Source organism: Crotalus tigris, unplaced genomic scaffold (assembly GCF_016545835.1).
Source record: "Crotalus tigris isolate CLP2741 ecotype Arizona unplaced genomic scaffold, ASM1654583v1 scf7180000024337.5909745, whole genome shotgun sequence".
NCBI lineage: Eukaryota > Metazoa > Chordata > Lepidosauria > Squamata > Viperidae > Crotalus > Crotalus tigris.
The window spans coordinates 210,985-228,826 of record NW_024100507.1 but is presented as its reverse complement, the minus strand read 5'-3'; positions in this window follow the sequence as shown (position 1 = coordinate 228,826).

The window sequence follows — 17,842 nt, the reverse complement described above, 5'->3', positions numbered from 1 at the left end:
CCTATCATCTTGGAATTGTTGAAGTTTTCCTTTAGTGGAAACATGAATTCTTGTCCTGACCTTAATCTATGAGAAGAACAATCAGACTTCCTTCTCTTTCACATTACTTATAGAGCAGTAGTTCTCAACCTTTTTAATGCTGCGACCCCCAACTGGTCATAAATCGAGGACTAAACCGGTCGTAAGTCGAGGACTACCCAACCAGTCGTAAGTCAAGGACTTTCCCTGCCCGGGAGCGCTGCGCATGCGTGGTGCCGCCCCCTGCGCCGGCCGAGGCGTAGCTGGCAAGCAGCAGAGACGGAGCAGGCTGACCACCGGCTGGGCCACCAGCTGGCCCAGCCCAAGGGAGGTAAGGCACCCACCGGAAAGGGGGAAAAAAATGGTGGACAGCCTTGCTTGGTGACCCCCGTGAAATGGTCGATCGACCTCAAATGGGGTCACGACCCATAGGTTTAGAACCGCTGTTATAGAGAGTGATGGGATTCAAATATGTGAACAACCAGTGTGTGGATGCCGCTTCCAGAAGTCCATTCTGGGCCTAGGCAACAAAAAATTAGCTACCAGTTCTGCCAAAGTGGTGCGAACTGGCTGAATCCCACCACTGCTTATAGATCGTAATGCTTCCAACTGATAATCTTATGAGTCAATTCTCTCTTCTTTATATTAAATCACATTAAGTTATTCCCATCTGTTCTAGTTTGATACATCATGGGCAGTCTGTAAGGTTATCCACAAAATAGAATATTTATGGTTCCATATTTTCTTTGCTAGATACTTTATTCTTGGTTAAAAGAAGTAGTTTCCTGACTGTGAGTGCAGATTCTAAAGTCCTACCTATAATAATTATATTTTCCTTACAATTTAATTTTACTCGATCTCTATGAATCAGTCGCAAATAAGCACTTTAGAAAATATTGATTTCAGTGCAAGTGGTAGGCATGGGCTTAAATCTCTCACAGTAAAATCAATAGGATTTAAAGTGATTAATTTTGTTTGCATCATTCCCTATTTGCTGCTCGTAGTCTCCCTCTTCCGTCCAGCCATCAAAGCATAACTAAAGGCAGCATTTAAAAAGCAGTAGACATACCGTAGTTCAGGGATAGGCAACCTTGGCTCTTTTATGACTCATGGACTTCAACTCCCAGAATTCCTGAGCCAGCATGGCTGGCTCAGGAATTCTGGGAGTTGAAATCCACGAGTCATAAAAGAGCCAAGGTTGCCTACCCCTGACATAGTTGGTCTGCAGACAAATAATTGTCTTTTCTAATGAGCTAAGAAGGTGAATCCTGGCAGAGAAAAGTGGCATCAGTTTTGCTTCTTTTCATTGGCTTAGCTTTCTATTGGCGTTAAAGTGGTGTTGTTATTGACTAGCTTTCATCAGATCACTTCCATGTCTCTCCCTGTCCCGGCATACATCTAGCAATTAGCTTTTCCATCTCCCAAGCTTTCTGAGTCCAGACTGAAAATTAATGATCCAGGCTGCTTGGTAAGTTGACAGATCTCTTCGCTTGCTTGAAATTCTCTGGACTCATAGAGTAGCCCAAGCAAAGCAAGCAGTGATGAAACTACCCAGAGTTATGAGCAGTTCCTTCCAAAGGGGCTAGAGAGAAAGTGACCCATTTTTTTTCTGGCTGCAGATGAGCCATTGGTCACCTCTAAGGGGAATGAGGTTCGTGGCCTTGTCTTTTGGCTTTTTTTATTCACAGAAATTGTTCCCAGACTACTTAGATTCTCTTTGGCAGGGAACAAACTGGTGTCCAATGACAGCTTGAAGTTTTTGTTTTCTTTGAAGGTTCTCAGTTCTGAAGTGCTCAAATGCCTGGAAATGGAAGTTTTCCATCTAAGCAAACAACAGGGATAGACTGAGATTCTTTGTAATTGTTAAGTGGGCTATGTTGATATATTCATTCAGAACCAACCAGCCATACAAAGGCTTAGTCCATGTGATATCTGAATGACATAACCTGCCATTGAAACTGGATAACTGGGTTTACACTCTGACTTCAAATTTTATATCTGTTGCCCTGAGAGGCCTCTGAATTGCTAGTTCTGATCATATCTACCAAATACCATTTTTGGAGTGGAGAACAAAAAAAAGTTATAATGCTACTTTAAAAAATTATACATTCTCCTGTGAACTGTTAAGAAAAAGGTGATCTGGTTTTGGGTCGCAGTAAAACGGATGCAGAAAGGCAGGGCTCTGTCTTCTGCACCCGATTTCGCCTTGCTGGGGGCCCTGAAAAGGGCCTAAAGTCACCCCGAAGAGGTGATGAAGAAGGAGGGGCGCCTTGTTGATCACAGAGAGATAGCAGTCTTTCCATTTGATCCAAGGAAAGCCCTCTAAACCAGCAGGGGAAAAACCAGCCACACCTCTGCAGCTGGCCATTAACTGCTGACAACTGAAGAACAATTAGCACTCGTAAACAGCATATTTGGAACTGGGTGAGAATACTAGTCCTTTCTTTACTAGTTTACAACTGAATTTCCTGGGAAAGGCTTCCAAGAAACTAAAAACCTCCAGAGGTGAACGGAAACAGCATTTTAATTTTTTTATGGGGGACAGAAATACACAATACTGAAGTGAAAGTAATACAAAGTTACAGTTTTGATAAATTTGAGAACTGAGATAATTGTTGAGATTTTCTCTTTGGAAAAAAATCATTGAGGTGAAATATAAGAAATATAAGAAATCAACCCCTTGTTTTAAGAGTGGAAAATGGACTTTGAATGGCATCAAGTGGTGAATTTGAATATAGCACTATAACTAGCCCCTTGGCTGCTTGGTGATTTTCAGCTGAAGGGAGAACAGCTGACAATAAAGGAAAATATTTTGGCATATTTATCATCCTGACTTTCTTGAACTATAAATACCTACTGAGCTTGGACTTTTAATCTTAAGAGCTAGTGGGAGAGAAAGAAACATTTGACTTTTGAATACGTCTGATTGCAGGGAGGTTGAACATTTTAAATACTTTGAATATTGTGGATTACAACCTTGCCTGACTGATAATTTTCAGGATACATGAGACAAAGGACTACTATAAAATTTTGCCATTAGGACTGGATTATAAAGGCTACATATAAAGTCTAGAAAACTAGAGGAAACTTTGTTCCAATCTTACTGAGACTAGTGACACTAGAGGATTTCTAGGAATGATGCCTCAAGAAAAAACAAATACCTTTCAGAAGCAAATATTCTCCATGCTACAGCTAATTCATCAAACAATTGTTGCACACAAAGAGGACATAAAAAGAAATCATAATGAGACTAAAAATAACCTAGATGATATAAATGACCAAATCTCCAAACTGAAGCTACAACTGGAAAATTCCAAGATAATGACTACAAAGTATGAACAAATAAATCAGAAACCAGAGGATGAAGCAGAAGAAATGGACCCAGAGATGGAGGAGATAGGAGAAGGGAAATATGGAATGCCATACACAAATAAAATACTGCAAGACCTACCTATAACAATGAAAATACAAAAGATCCCTTACTCCTTTCTCCAAAATACACCTAATGAAAAGGAAGAAGATTCTTAAAAATGGAATATAGAGCAGGCAGGGGAAATGTTTAGGAAACATGGATGGGCGGAGTTCCCCCCCCCCCCAAATACTCTATCTAAATTGTCTTTCTCATGCCAAGCAGCTTTCATAAAAATAGAAAGGAAATTTTTGGGTGATTTAACTGCCTTGGCCTGGAAAGCTACATGGCAAAGAAAGAAAGTGAGAGTTAGATTTAAAAAAACAAAGGATTTGATCTATTAGAGAGAGCACTATCTGTTTAACATACCTGTTTGAATGTAATTAAAAGAATGGATGACCCTTAGATATAACTAGATTTTTATAATGGAAGATATGATTTAAAATTAAAATAGCATTTTTTCTTTTCTTCTTTTGATATGAGAAATTTGAAAATAAGAGGATTGGTATGAATAAAAAAAATTGTTTAGCTATATAAGTGTAAATAATATTGATATAATCATAACTGACAAAGATATTTTAAATATTGATGGGAAATCAAACTTTAATAAGAGCACAAAAACAGGATATTGACTTATGAATTGATATTATTGTAATTTTGTATAATATTAATAAAATATGATGAAGATGTCTGTATCTAATTTTGTATACATCAATAGTACCAAGAATTGTAATTGTCTTAATGAGGGGAAAATGGAAAAATATGGGGAAGAAAGGAGGATCAAAGAAAAAATACTGGATTGTGTAGTATTGAATAGATTTATATTGAAGAAGTTAATATTAAATATGTGAACCCAGAAAACATGTTGTTTACTAAGCTCTAAAGATTGTAATTTTTAAAAATTTAATAAAATATAAAAAAAAAGAAAAGAAAAAGAACATAGAAGTATCATACATTTGAGATAGTACCTTATTTAACTTCCAACCCCTTCTTGCGTAGCTTCTATTCATAATCAGCAGAAAAAGTGAAGACAATAAGAAAAATTATATCAGGTTTGAAGGACATGCTGGCGCCGGGGTTTTAGTGCCTTCACCATTTAAATGATCACAAGGAAGATTTAAATATAAAATGAGTAAATCATAGTTGGGTTTTAGCACAATAAAGAGTTTGAAACCATGCTTTGCTACTAACTTACTAATTGTAACTGTGGCGTGGTGTGAAATATGAAGAGAGACAACTGTTTGTGGTGTTCCAAGCTTTTTCTATGCCCTTGCTAAGCTTTTAATCAACTAACTGAAGTTCAAGGCAAGAAGAACAGTTTTAAAAAAGGAAGTCTCCCATTGGCCCAGCAAGTTATTCTGTTTATCTGGCTGACTGATTCCTGGGTCATTCTGGTTCATTCGACAGGGCATGGGTAAAATAAACCATAATTATGAGATGATATATGAATGCAGTCTAGGATGTTCTGTTCTGCACAGCAATGGTTCCCCACCTTCGGGAGCAGTGGTCTTTCTGAGTGCATGCTGCGGTTTAAAAAAACATTGAAATAGTAGGAATTTATTAAAAAAAAAAAAGACAACAACATTCAAGTTGCAATACCAAAGATGGATTTTTAAAAAAAGCAATATATCGAATATTGGCCATTATGCATGTTCTGTTCCTTTGAATTCTGGTCCCATCTAAGGATGGGTAATTCATTACAAGGTGTGCACTGTGCCCTGTGGATATGAATGAAGTTTCTCTTCCCAGAAAGTATGGTGGAAATGTAAGGTCAGTGAAACACCCAGGCCTCAAAGCTTTAGTTCTTGTGGAAAACGAAAGGGACTCTTACGAATTCCAGAGGGTTTTAGTAGAGAGATTTATTGCGCAGGTTCAGAAGCAATAGCAACAAGCAATTCTGAACCCCGAGGGCGGGTTCAGACTTCAGTTTTATACATTCCTTTTCTCAGGAACAAAGGAACACACATAGAAATCTACATTATAATACATTAGGTTCGTTTCTCACAGGCATACAACGGAGAATTTGCTACATACATTGTATCCAAGTGCAATGCACATTAGGTTAGTCACATACTACTAACACAGCACTATTCCAGTAATTATGCAGACAAATCATTTTTCTAGTGATTGTTCATTTTTCCACATTATTGGAACTGTTCTTGTTTCACTTTCTACACATCTGCTTTCCATCACAAGGAATTCTGGACAATATGGTTGAATACACTTGGGAAGGGAAATAAGAGAAGATGACTCTTTACTTTAAAAGGTTAAGGAGGAAAGAAAAGAAGATAAAGAAGAAATAGAGAAGGAAACGAAAAATAGCACCTGGAGACTCGGTTCAACTGGCTTGCAGGAACTCAGTCTGCTGCAAATGTGGAGACTGAGGATCTTTTTTTCTTTGAGAAATGCGATTAGTTGTCTTATTTTTACATTGCTTTTCACCACATGTCGCATATAAAAGGGTATATAACTATATGGGCTGATCAGGGCCTGTGAAATAGAATGTGTATCCATGGCAACTCCATGTTATTAACTAAAGATTGCATACACATTTCACAGGGGTGGAATCTACTTCTTTGCTTTGCATCTGGCTCCTGTATATTGCATAGCAATAGGTAAGTGAGACATCATTTGATTGATCCTGTTCTGCAGGAATGTTCAGACAATATGCCTCTCTTTTCATCCCCACCTATCCCCTAGCCTTTCCATTCCCAATCTCAATGACTGGGAAAAAAATCTGGATTGCCTATGTAGTACCAACACTTCTGGTGCTTTTTGTACAGAAGCAGGCACGATTGTTAGCCATTGTGTGTCTCACTTACCAAAAGTTCATGACAAAGTGGAAGACCAAGCTTCTTGCATCTATTATCCTCTCTCTTCCACAACTGCAAGCACAACTAAAGCTTCTGAAAGCAAAGTGTGAGCCAGCTGCTAATCGGTGTATAAAATTCAGAAAAGTAGGGAGACTGACAATTCTGTATGATGCAGGAAAAGGTCAAGTTGGTTCTTAATACAGCAACCATATTTTGACACCTGGATTCTCCTGACACAAGGTCTGTCTGTTGCTTTCTGAAATGCTTGCCCGGTCTTACATGGGTTTCTTAGATATATCTGGGTTTAGGACTCCTTTGAGGTTTTTCGCTGCTTCTGCCAACACAGGCTTTCAGTTCTTAGTATTTACTGATTACTTTGGGGAGGGGGGAAACACCATTTTACAAACCTCTGGACAATTTTGCCTCCTCCACTCAAAGGGAAAGGGTCACTCAATATTAATGCCTTCCTCCAATTTCAATCTATACCCCTCTTCTGTATCTGTAGGGCTATTTTGAAACTGGGGTTTAGCTCACAGTAGTTTACTGGTCAATTTAACCATTAGCTAGGTTGCCATTCCCATTTGGTCATTGATGGGTGTCCTCCCTGGCCTTCTGTTTGATTATAGCCAGAGCTTTGGAAAGCCAACTGGATTCATTACTTGAATGTGATTCAAATTAGCTTGAAGATTCCTACTCAATGCCTTGGGAACATACTGGTTTTGAAGCGTTGCACTGTTTGATCAGTTAAGACAGTCATTTTAACTCTCTGCTGTCTACGCTGTGCCCTCAATGTGTACTGATTTGCTCCTTTACCATCTGGGTTGTTTTAGTCCAACACATCAAGGGGTCATTAGTTTTGAAAAAGGTTGCCTTAGAGGTTGTTGAAAGTAGATTGCTTGAATGCTAGGAACTGTTCAGAAAGATTAAGTGAGACTAGCCTTGTTCTGAGTACTATGAATGAAAGAGATTACAAGCAAATATCCTGCAATTGGAATATACTTGGCTGCTGGAAGTGCATCAGACTGGTTTCATTTGGATGATCAACAGGCCACATAGAATGCAAAGTAAGGCTCCTTGCTAGCAGAAGGAAGAAAACCTTCCCACAGCATTCTTCCTAGCAGACTATAATTTGAGTGCTTCATAAAAGAAAAAAAAATTCACAGGATTGCAATACTTTTTTTTACACGTTTTGTATGTGAGCCTGTTAAATTTGTATGCTCTAGAACAGTGACGGCAAGCCTTTCAGAGACCGACTGCCCAAACTGCAACCCAAAACCCCTGTACGTATTGTTGGGTGCCGGGTGGGTGTGGCCAATTGGGTGGACGTGGTCCATTGAGTGGGCATGGCTTTGGTGGTAACGGCAGATTGGGTGGGACTAAAAAGTTCAATCAATCAATTCCAACTTTGCGAGATCTTTTTTTTTCCTGCGAGAAGTTGAAATTGATTGATTGAACCTTTTTTTTTTTTTTTTGCACACGGCGGTGGAGGTCTAAAGCAAAAAGGTTTTATAAAACCCAGTTGGCCTAGGACTGGGGCAATGGCGCACATGCCCACAAAGAGGGCTCTGCATGCCATCTGTGACACGCGTGCCATAGGTTCGCCACCACGGCTCTATAACCTCTAAAATTATGAAACCAAAATTACAAGAGACTTTCCTGTCGGGGGCTTTTTTTTTTTTTTTTGGTTGTGTACTTTCATTAAAAAAAAAATCTTATATGTAAACACCATTTTCCACAAAAGAAAAATTTCTTGCAAACTTTTCTGTAGATGGAAGAACATCAAACTGCTTTAAAAAAATAAAAGACTGAATAATCTATATTCATTGTACAAACAGATTCCGGTTTTCATCTATCAGAGAGTAATTGATGCTAACACATATCCTAAATAGCACATCCCTAAGGTAATGCTCTGCTAGGACATAGAAATAACGTAGCACTTTTCCTCAGCGTGTGTGCATGTCTCAGTCAAACCATACTTAAGACTAAACTATCCCTAGTGAGAAATATGACATGCTACAGCAGGGGTAGTCAACCTTGGCTCTTTTATGAGTCGTGGACTTCAACTCCCAGAATTCCTGAGCCAGCTTAGCTGGAATTCTGGGAGCTGAAGTCCACGAGTCATAAAAGAGCCAAGGTTGACTACTCCTGTGCTACATGTATAGACCTCCACAAAATGCACTTTTTTACATTCTTTTGGTTTACTCATTGGACGGAAGAGAACCAATGTGAAGAAATGTTTCAGAATAGCCCTAAGTCGGCCATGCTCTGAAGATTGTTATACATTACAGGAAGTCCTTGATTTATGACCACAATTGAGCCCCACATTTCTGTTGCTGAGACAGCTGTTAAGTGAGTTTTGTCCTATTTTATGACCTTTCTTACCACAGTGGTTAAGTGAATCACTGCGATTGTTAAGTTAGTAACACGGTTGTTAAGTGAATCTGGCTTCTCCATTGACTTTGCTTGCCATAAGGTTGCAAAAGGTGACCATGTGACTCTGGGACACTGCAACCGTCATGGCCCAGTTGCCAGCATCCAGATTTTGATCACATGACCCCCGGAACGCTGCAACGGTTGTAAGTGTGAAAAGTGGTCATAACAAGTCACTGTTTTCAGTGCTGTTGTAATGTCGAACAGTCACTAAACAAATGGTTACACGTTGAGGACTACCTTTATGAATTAACTGATAAGTATACCAAGACATTTCACTTAGCAGCAATTATCAGAATGCCAGTCTGAGTGAAGTTGGAAAGCCCATTTTGCTATGCAAGAACAAGAGCTTCTGCCAGTAATTGAAAATGGTGGTTATTGAGGGTTGAGATAGTACAGGTAATCCTTGACTTACAACAGTTGATTTAGTGACTGTTCGAAATTATAATGGCATTGAAAAAAGTGACTTAGGACCGTTTTTCATACTTATGACCATTGCAGCATCCCCATGGTCACGTGATCAAAATTCAGACGTTTGGCAACTGACTCATGTTTATGACGGTTGCAGTGTCCCGGGGTTATGTGATCACCTTTTATGACCTTCTGACAAGGGGAGAAGCCAGATTCACTTCACAACCATGTTCCTAATTTAATAACTGCAGTGATTCACTTAACAACTGTGGCAAGAAAGGTCATAAAATGGGGCAAAACTCCCTTAACAATTGTCTCGCTTAGCAGCAGAAATTTTGGGCTCAATTGTGGTGGTAAGTCGAGAACTGCCTGTAGAAGCAACCATTAGAAAGCCTAGAACTGTAGTTAAAGAATCAAGTGTTATAACAGAAGGGAAGAGGAGAAGGGTAAGATCTCATTAACCGGCCTGATTGGCTTGGGTATACAAACGGTATTATTAAGATGCGGCTATAATCCCCAGCTCCCTGGAATGCCTCCTTCCCTTCAAGCAGTGGTGGCAAGTCTTTTAGGCTCAGGATATCAAAAATTCAGAAAATCCAATCCAATCATGTGTTTGATCCCCAAGATCTGCCGTGTGCCACTTATCTTCAGGTGTTGTTCTTTTTCTGTTGACAGGCCCTTGTGGTTACCCACAGCTGCTCCAGTTCATACAAGGCCTTCATTCTTGAAGAAGTTTAGAAGAATGCTCTTCCATTGCCTTTGCAGTCTCCAAAAACCATGCAAAAGCACACCCCATTCTCACCTAATTTTCCAGGGCTTCCGAAGTCGCACGAGAATGTGGCATTCTTTTGAGAACATTTGTTGAGTGTTGGTGAACACTGGCAAAATGTCAGTGGTGTGTCACCTTTGACACATGTGTCATAGGTTCACCATTACTGTCTAAAAGTCTTCCATGTACAATTGGGAGTTCTGGTGATATTCAAGGAACACAAAAGACCCCGTAATTATAACCTGATAATCCACCACATCTTGCCTTTGGCAGTATTTTCTGGAGCTGATAAGAATTGAAGTGCAAAATATCTGAAGGTCAGGTAACTGCTCTGGAAGTTGCAGGTCAGCCAGAAAGCTGATAGCTGTAATTTTTTCTAGTTTGTAAATGAAAAGCATCCAGTGGAAATCTAATCTGCTATAAAATAACATTTTTGATGGGTGCTGTGCAAGGGGAGACATATTGTTAAGAGAGTATAAGTAGGGACTTTTATGGAACTATAAAAGAAATTGGACTATTATGAAAATACTGATAATATCATTTTTCTTGCTGCAATAGCTATGAAATGTGCTGGAGTGAACCAATCTAATTAAAAAGAAAACCCATTGAAATTGCAATACACTTTTTCCAGGAATTTTGGAGAGGCAACTGCATGTTGCCAACTACCTTATTCTCCCTTGTTCCTCAAAGCATTTGTGTGATTGTTGCTCTTGCATTTTTAAAGCCCTGTAGAATGAGCCTGGCTAAATAAAGAAAAAAGAGGTGGATTTCGTTCCTTCTCTTATATCCTTGTCCAAAGAGAGGAATTTTTCATGGAGCTCCAGGGCTGGAGAAAAGTTCTCCACACATTTGTGTACCCAGCGGCTGCGAGTGCATTGGTCTTTGAACTCCAAAATCTGACATAGTACAGTCCAAACATGTCTTTTGATCTACCCCTCTTCATTCCTGTTGTGTCCTGAGCCTGCAAAAGCAGGCTCGGGATGCTGCATTGGTCCTGGGCATTCCAAAAGCTGCCCGGGACTAGACAGAGTGGCGCCAGCCTTGTGCGCATGCGCAAGGCACGAAAACGCTCTGTTCCTATTGGTTGACACTTTCCGGGGTTCTGGCCATATAAAAAGGCCTGCGTGCCTTTTGTCTTTTGCTTGGTTGTTGGAGAAGGAGAATAAAGAGTAGTTAACAGTTACCATGTGTCTGCATCATTGGCATGCAAACGAAGGATTTAACAATTCCATTCTTATGTCAGTATACTTTTTAGGGATGAGAGGAGCTCCTGGTCTTTGACCCCAGAGACGTTCAAACAGTTCTAGTTAAGAGACCCTAACAAGAGAAGAGAGTTAAACGGTATCAGTGTGACAAAAGTTTACTGCATTCAGAAGTAAGGCTAAGACTCAAGTTCCAAGGATATATGTATACGTGTGTGTGTGTATATAAATATATGCAAGTGTATGTATATATGTGTATATGTATATGTGTATATGTATATACACATATACATACATGTATACAAACAGATACACAGACATACATACACATACACACCTCTGTGATAGATATATTGCTTTTCCTAAGGGGGGAGGTGGCAGGCAGAGAGAGAAATCGATAGACCTGCTTGTTTTGGTGCACAGGTGATATTTGCAATCTCTGTATATATGCTATTTGTAAACTTACACTTTGTATTTGGGCTTCCATTCAACCATTTGTAAATTGATTTTCTTGCCGGAAAGACAAGAACAACAATAAAAGCAAATTTTCTCTTTTAGTGGCCAAGTCGTAATTTTTATTTCTCCATAATGCTCTTGTTCTAGGACATTGTTTCCCAAACTTGACAATTTTAAGGCATGAGGACTTCAACTCCCAGAATTCCACAGCCAGCAACACTGGCTGTGGAATTCTGGGAGTTGAAGTCCACATACCTTAAAATTGTCAAGTTTGGGAAACATTGTTCTAGGACATTGGGAGAAAAAAAGGCAGCTACCAGCTGGGGAATTTCCTCACCTCCTTAGACGTTTCCTTTCCTACCACAATATGGTGCAATGATTCTGCATCAGCTGTGTTCTAAGAAAAAGGATGCTGAAGTTACTGAGGGAAAGAAAGAGACTAAAGGAATGTGTTGATATCTCCATACTTAAGGATAGGTCCTTGTCCAATCGTACTGTAGCATTTTCTATGCTTTGAACATAAATCAGTCAATGCCTCAATTCTAATATGAGTGAGAAGACACATCTTGAGGGCCTGTTAGTGTTCATTCTTTTTTTTAGAAATTATCTCTTTAATTATTTTCCTGTAACTATTCAGTGGAAATAAATATACACTTGCCAGGGAGTATATCTCTATGCGCTCAGTTTGCCTCTGAATAAATATATTTTGAACTGTGTTTTTGGTTACGATCCCATGCAGAGCTGCCTAAGAGAAAGCCTTGTTGAACACACGGGACTTCTTGTGTGTAACTGAGAAGACTGCAAGCTGATTTCTTACCTGAAACCCTCTTGGTGGATTGCATCAATTCTTCCCTGTTTGAAATGACATCCTAAATATGGGTAGTCCTCAACTTACAAACATTTGTTTAGTGACTGTTCAAAGTTATAACAGCTCTGAAAAGATGGGGCATTTAAAACCATCGCAGCATCCCCATGGCCATATGATCAAAATTTGGGCACTGAGGTACAGCATCCCCCTAGTCACGTGATCGCCATCTGCAACCTTCCCAGCCGGCTTCGGACAAACAAACTCAATGAAGGAAGGTGGATTACTTAATGACTGTGTGATTCACTTAACTGCAGTGAGATTTGCTTAACAACTGTGGCCAAAAGGTCATAAAAGCAAGTGCAACTCTCTCAGAAACCACCTTGCTTAGCCACAGGATTTCTGGTCCCAGTTTTGGTTGTAACTGAAGGATTACCAGTAGTTTTTAATGCTCCTGTCCAAACCTGAACAGGAAGAAAATCAAATACAAGTTTTCTTTTACTAAAGAATTTTTTTCCTTTTTGTGTTTGTACCATGTAAAAGCCACATACATTATATACTTTATAAGTATATTCCGATAGATTTCTTAAGCAAACTGCTGTTGTTTGAGAGTTGCACCTGGATTAACACAAGAGGATTCGTATCTTCGGTTCCAATTTACATGAAAGCTGGGACATGACCGTTGAAGTAAAGACAAAGATAGAAAAAGCTCGAACAGCATTCTTCAAAATGAAAAAGGTCTTCTGCAGTCACGACATAAACCTAAGACTGAAAATCAGGCTTGTCAGATGCTATATTTTTTCTATCCTGCTCTATGGAGTAGAGAGTTGGTCTCTGACAGAAGGCCACCTGAAGAGACTAGAAGCATTTGAAAAGTGGATTTACAGGCATTTGTTATGTATAAGCTGGGTTGACAAGATCAGAAATGAGGAGGTGATAAGCTGCCTGGGAAAGCCAAAGGAAATCATCAAAACAATTAAAAAACGAAAATTAAAATATTTTGGACATGTGATTCGGCACCCAGAAAAATACGGCATACTCCATTTAATCCTCCAGGGAAAGATTGAAGGCAAATGAGATCCAGGCAGAAGAAGAACATCGTGGCTTCAAAATCTAAAGGACTGATTTGGACAAAAGTCAGCAGCACTTTTTCATGCGGCTGCTGATAAAAACAGGATTGCCATTGTCCGATAACGGATATGGCACAACAACAAGAAGAAGATCCGTATCTTAATTCAAGAGGTGCTTTGCAGGACAGCTCATGAATATGAATGAAATCTGACAGGCCAGACCCTTGACTTGAATTACATTTTTGAGCCTTATGGAGACCAATGCTGGCCCAAGAAGGTCACTGATATTTGCTTGCTACAACAATAAGCCTTTGGAAAAACTAAATAGCTTTTAATTGTTTAATATCTACCACTTTTGCATAGTTATTAAACATATTGGATGTTTGCCCTTTAGAAATAAAGGAAGTAGGCAGATATGTTTTTGCCTATGTTGATGTGATTTTTTTTTTAATCCCTAACAGCTGGAGGCTGGTAGAAAACAACTGCCTTAACAATGTTGTTCAGTGGGAAGTCTTCTCCTGAAAATCTGGGAACACAGACCTCTTATTCTCACTCAAGAGCTGTACAAACAAGAATGGCCTTCACCACTCTAATTTTCTGATTTTAATCTAGTTTGTTTGAATATGTACATTTGTATATTTATTAACTCATACTTATTAATACAGGTAGTCCTCGACTTACGACCACAATTAAGCCCAAAATTTCCATTGCTAAGTAAGACAGCTGTTAAGTGAGTTTTGCCCCATTTTATAACCTTCCTTGCCACAGTTCTTAAATCATGAGTCACTGCAGTTGTTAAGTTAGTAACAAGGTTGTTAGGTGAATTTGGCTTCCCCATTGACTTTGCTTTTCAGGTTACAAAAGGTGATCACATGACCCTGGGACACTGCAACCGTCGTAAATATGAGCCAGTTGCTAAGCGTCTGAATTTTGATCATATGATCATGGGAATGCTACAATGGACATAAGAGTGAAAAATGGCCGTAAGTCACTTTTTTCAGTACCATTGTAATTTTGAACAGTCACTAAATGAATGGTCGTAAGACGAGGACTACCTGGTATTTGCATCAACAGCTTCATATACATATTTTAACCCCCCCACATACACTTTTTCCCCACTTCCTCATCTGCCGAGCTTTACTCTTAGAAAGCTTCAGTAAACTTTCTTCTCTCTCCAAGATGTTGGATCTTGTGAAGCTTCCAGCTGTTCAGTGTATTTGGAGTTTCAAAACATTTCAGGAACAGAAAGGTACATTCTTTGTGAATTTGAACAGTGTGGAGTGAAGAGAAATGAGACTTTCAACTCCTTGAGCAATTTGAGAAGGGTAGGTGTTGTGATACAAGGACACGGTGAGTTCTAGTCCTGCTTTAGACACAAAACCAGCTGGGTGATCTTGGACCAACCAGTCTCTCTCAATCTTAGGAAGCAGGCACTGGCAAACTACTTGAGAAATCTTACCAAGAAAAGTGCGGGGACTGGTCCAGGAAATTGCCAGGAGTCACTGTTTGAAAGGCACTTGGTTTCGCCCACCTTTTGCCTTTCCCGAGTTCCGCGTAAAACTGATTAAAGTGCTATCGCCAGAGCGCCACCTAGTGCCTTGATACGGTGAAACATAGTTCCTGATGGAATGTTTATTACAGATGAAAAAAAAGATACGCAGATGATGGTAGAAATGGAGCAGGTATTCTGTTGAGAGCAGTTAATTTTTGTTGAAAGAAGTGAATGTGGTTGTGTACAACTACAAGATCCGCCAACTTTGTTATTTGCAAAAGGAAATATATGAGTATACGAGGAGAACCAGGAAAGTAAATTGAAGCAGTGAGCATGAGGCACCTAAGGAGGATAGGTAGCAAAACGAAAAGAGTTAAGGGTCACGAATGAATAAGGATGGAATACTAAAGAGAGCAATCCCTATTGAATAAGTATTTAGAAGTATTTAGAGCTGCACCAGCAGACCTCCCGCACATCCTCCAGTTGATAATAATATTGTAAGCCAGCCAGAATTAATAGTGTGGCAAGTTGGGCGGCTAATAAATTTTACAAATAAAATAAATAATGCTTCATGGATGTTTATTTATGTATTTATTTACGTATTTATTTCTCAAATTTATGTGCCCCCTCACAACTCCTCAGAGACAACTCTGGATGGTTTACAAACATTAAAATGCTCTCAACCTTGGATGATGGTTCCAGTGGATGATGGTTCCAATGACCATTCAAAGTAGAGTTAAGCAAAGATATATATCCTGGCTTTCTTTTTATTTAATGTTTATGTTAAGGACATTGTACAAGCTCTGACAAACATGAATTCCACAATTGAATTCTGGCCCACAGAAATAATCTCCATACTTTTGTATGCAGATGATAGTATTATTTTAGTTATATGCAGATTGGCCTTGATGTTGTTTATAAGCAATGCCATCATGTTGCTATGATCCAAAGCTAGCAATCAATTGTTCTAAAACAAAGCTGGCCATAATCTCCAGCTGGATGCAGTATCCCTTTAACTGGAATGTTAACAATAATCAAATTCAGCAGGCTAAGGACTTTAGATATCTGCTGTTTTATTTTTAGACCCTTGGCGTTTTGAGACATCAAACGGGTAATCTTACAGCATGGATGCAAAGACTACCAATGAAATCATTAGTTTTGCAAGTTAAGAGGGAAATAGCTAGGTTCCTACAGAAGTATATAGAGCTATTAAGGTTTTCAGGCACGTTCCATGGCCTGGCATTTATAAAGATAGAAGCAACCCTGTCTACATTCTTTAGAATGATATGCTTTGCTCCTTGCTCAATAATAAATGTATTACAATTCAACTGAGTTCCATCTGAGATTCTGTCACACAAAGCACTAACCAGAATTATTATTTGGGGGCAAGGCTCTGGCCCAGCTCATCTTGGTAATTCAGTATTTAAGGTGTTGAGGAAATGCAGACTACAGAAGTAAAAAGACTTGGGGCCAGTCACTCTCTTTTTGTTCGACTGACTTCAGCTTTATTGTGGGGCAAAATAGGGAAAGGATACGAAGGAGTGCCAAGTACTCCATCTTGAGTTCCTGAATGAAAGGCAGGATGTAAACTAAACAGATAAAACACAAATCTCTTGGAAAGAGCAAATAGATTCTAATTGTTTAATGAAGTCTCTCCACCCAGCTTTCTTTATATTGGGCTTAGGGAAAGCCAACTTTAATCTAGTGGGCAATGTTTGATTTAGAACTCTAAAACAATAGATACAAATGTTAACATCATTGCTATAGAGACTTCAAAGTCCTCATATGTTCACCCCCAAGTATCTTCATAATATATTATCTGTTCTGCATAGTTTATACCTCTACCTTTTTACCATAGTTCATCCTCTACCTTTAAACAGTATGGAGGGAAGACTCAACAATATCCAATATGAAATAGCACTTATGTGTGCGCTTGGATGCAGATCTTGAGAAAGTGACATATGACTTGCTTGATCTCAAGCCAAGCTAATTTCCCCTCCACCAGCAGATATCCAGGACAGTTCCAGTCAAAGCTTGTGTGCCTTTTACCAATATTGTAGGCAAGTTTAGACTAATTTCTGTGAAAGTTGTGAATTTTTGTACCTTTGTAATTATCATTAGTGATATTGTGTCTCATTCATTTTTTACTTTCCAGGTGGGTTCTTGTTTAAATTTTAATTTTTTTCTTTCTCACCATAATTACCAAAGGGGTCTTGGATAAATCCACTAACAAAATTAAACAAATCATACAACTAGCACTTCCTAACATAAACAGCTTTTTGGAGCCTTTTTGTTTAATTAAAATTTCTATCCCATTCATCTACTGCAGGGGTGTCAAACTTGCCATGTCATGTGATGTGTTGCAACATATCACGACTTTTTTCCCCTTGCTGGAGCTAGGGTAAACATGGCTTCCGCATGACGCATCTGGCCTGTGGGCCGGCAGTTTGACAACCCTGATCTAGTGCATCACTTAGAACAATTTGATGGTATGAACTGAAGGTCAAAAAAGAGAAAAAAAAAGAAAAAAAAATTAACAGTAAGTACACATGTTAGAAATTTATGTTACAAATTTCAAAAAGAACCTAATGACTGGGAATTTTCCAGGTTCTTAAAGGTACCTTAAATTGAGGAAACTATTTATTTATCTGGTCCTCTTGGCTGTTCAGAAATCACAGGGACCTTTTATTATTACTATTATTTTTTTGTAAAAAAAATATCTGAAAATCCTACCATTTTTCTCAGGGAAGAATATATAACTGTTAAGATAAATATATAATTGTTAGATAAATATACATTATTTAAATCCTGCCTTTTGAATAGAAAGCACATCTGCTCAAATGAAAGGGGAAATGAACATACCTGCAAAACACAAAGATCATTGGTTCTTTTAAAAAAGCTTGCACACATTAAAATAGAAGATTCCCACTTTATTTGTAAGTTTTTATTAAATGTGTTCCATGGTCC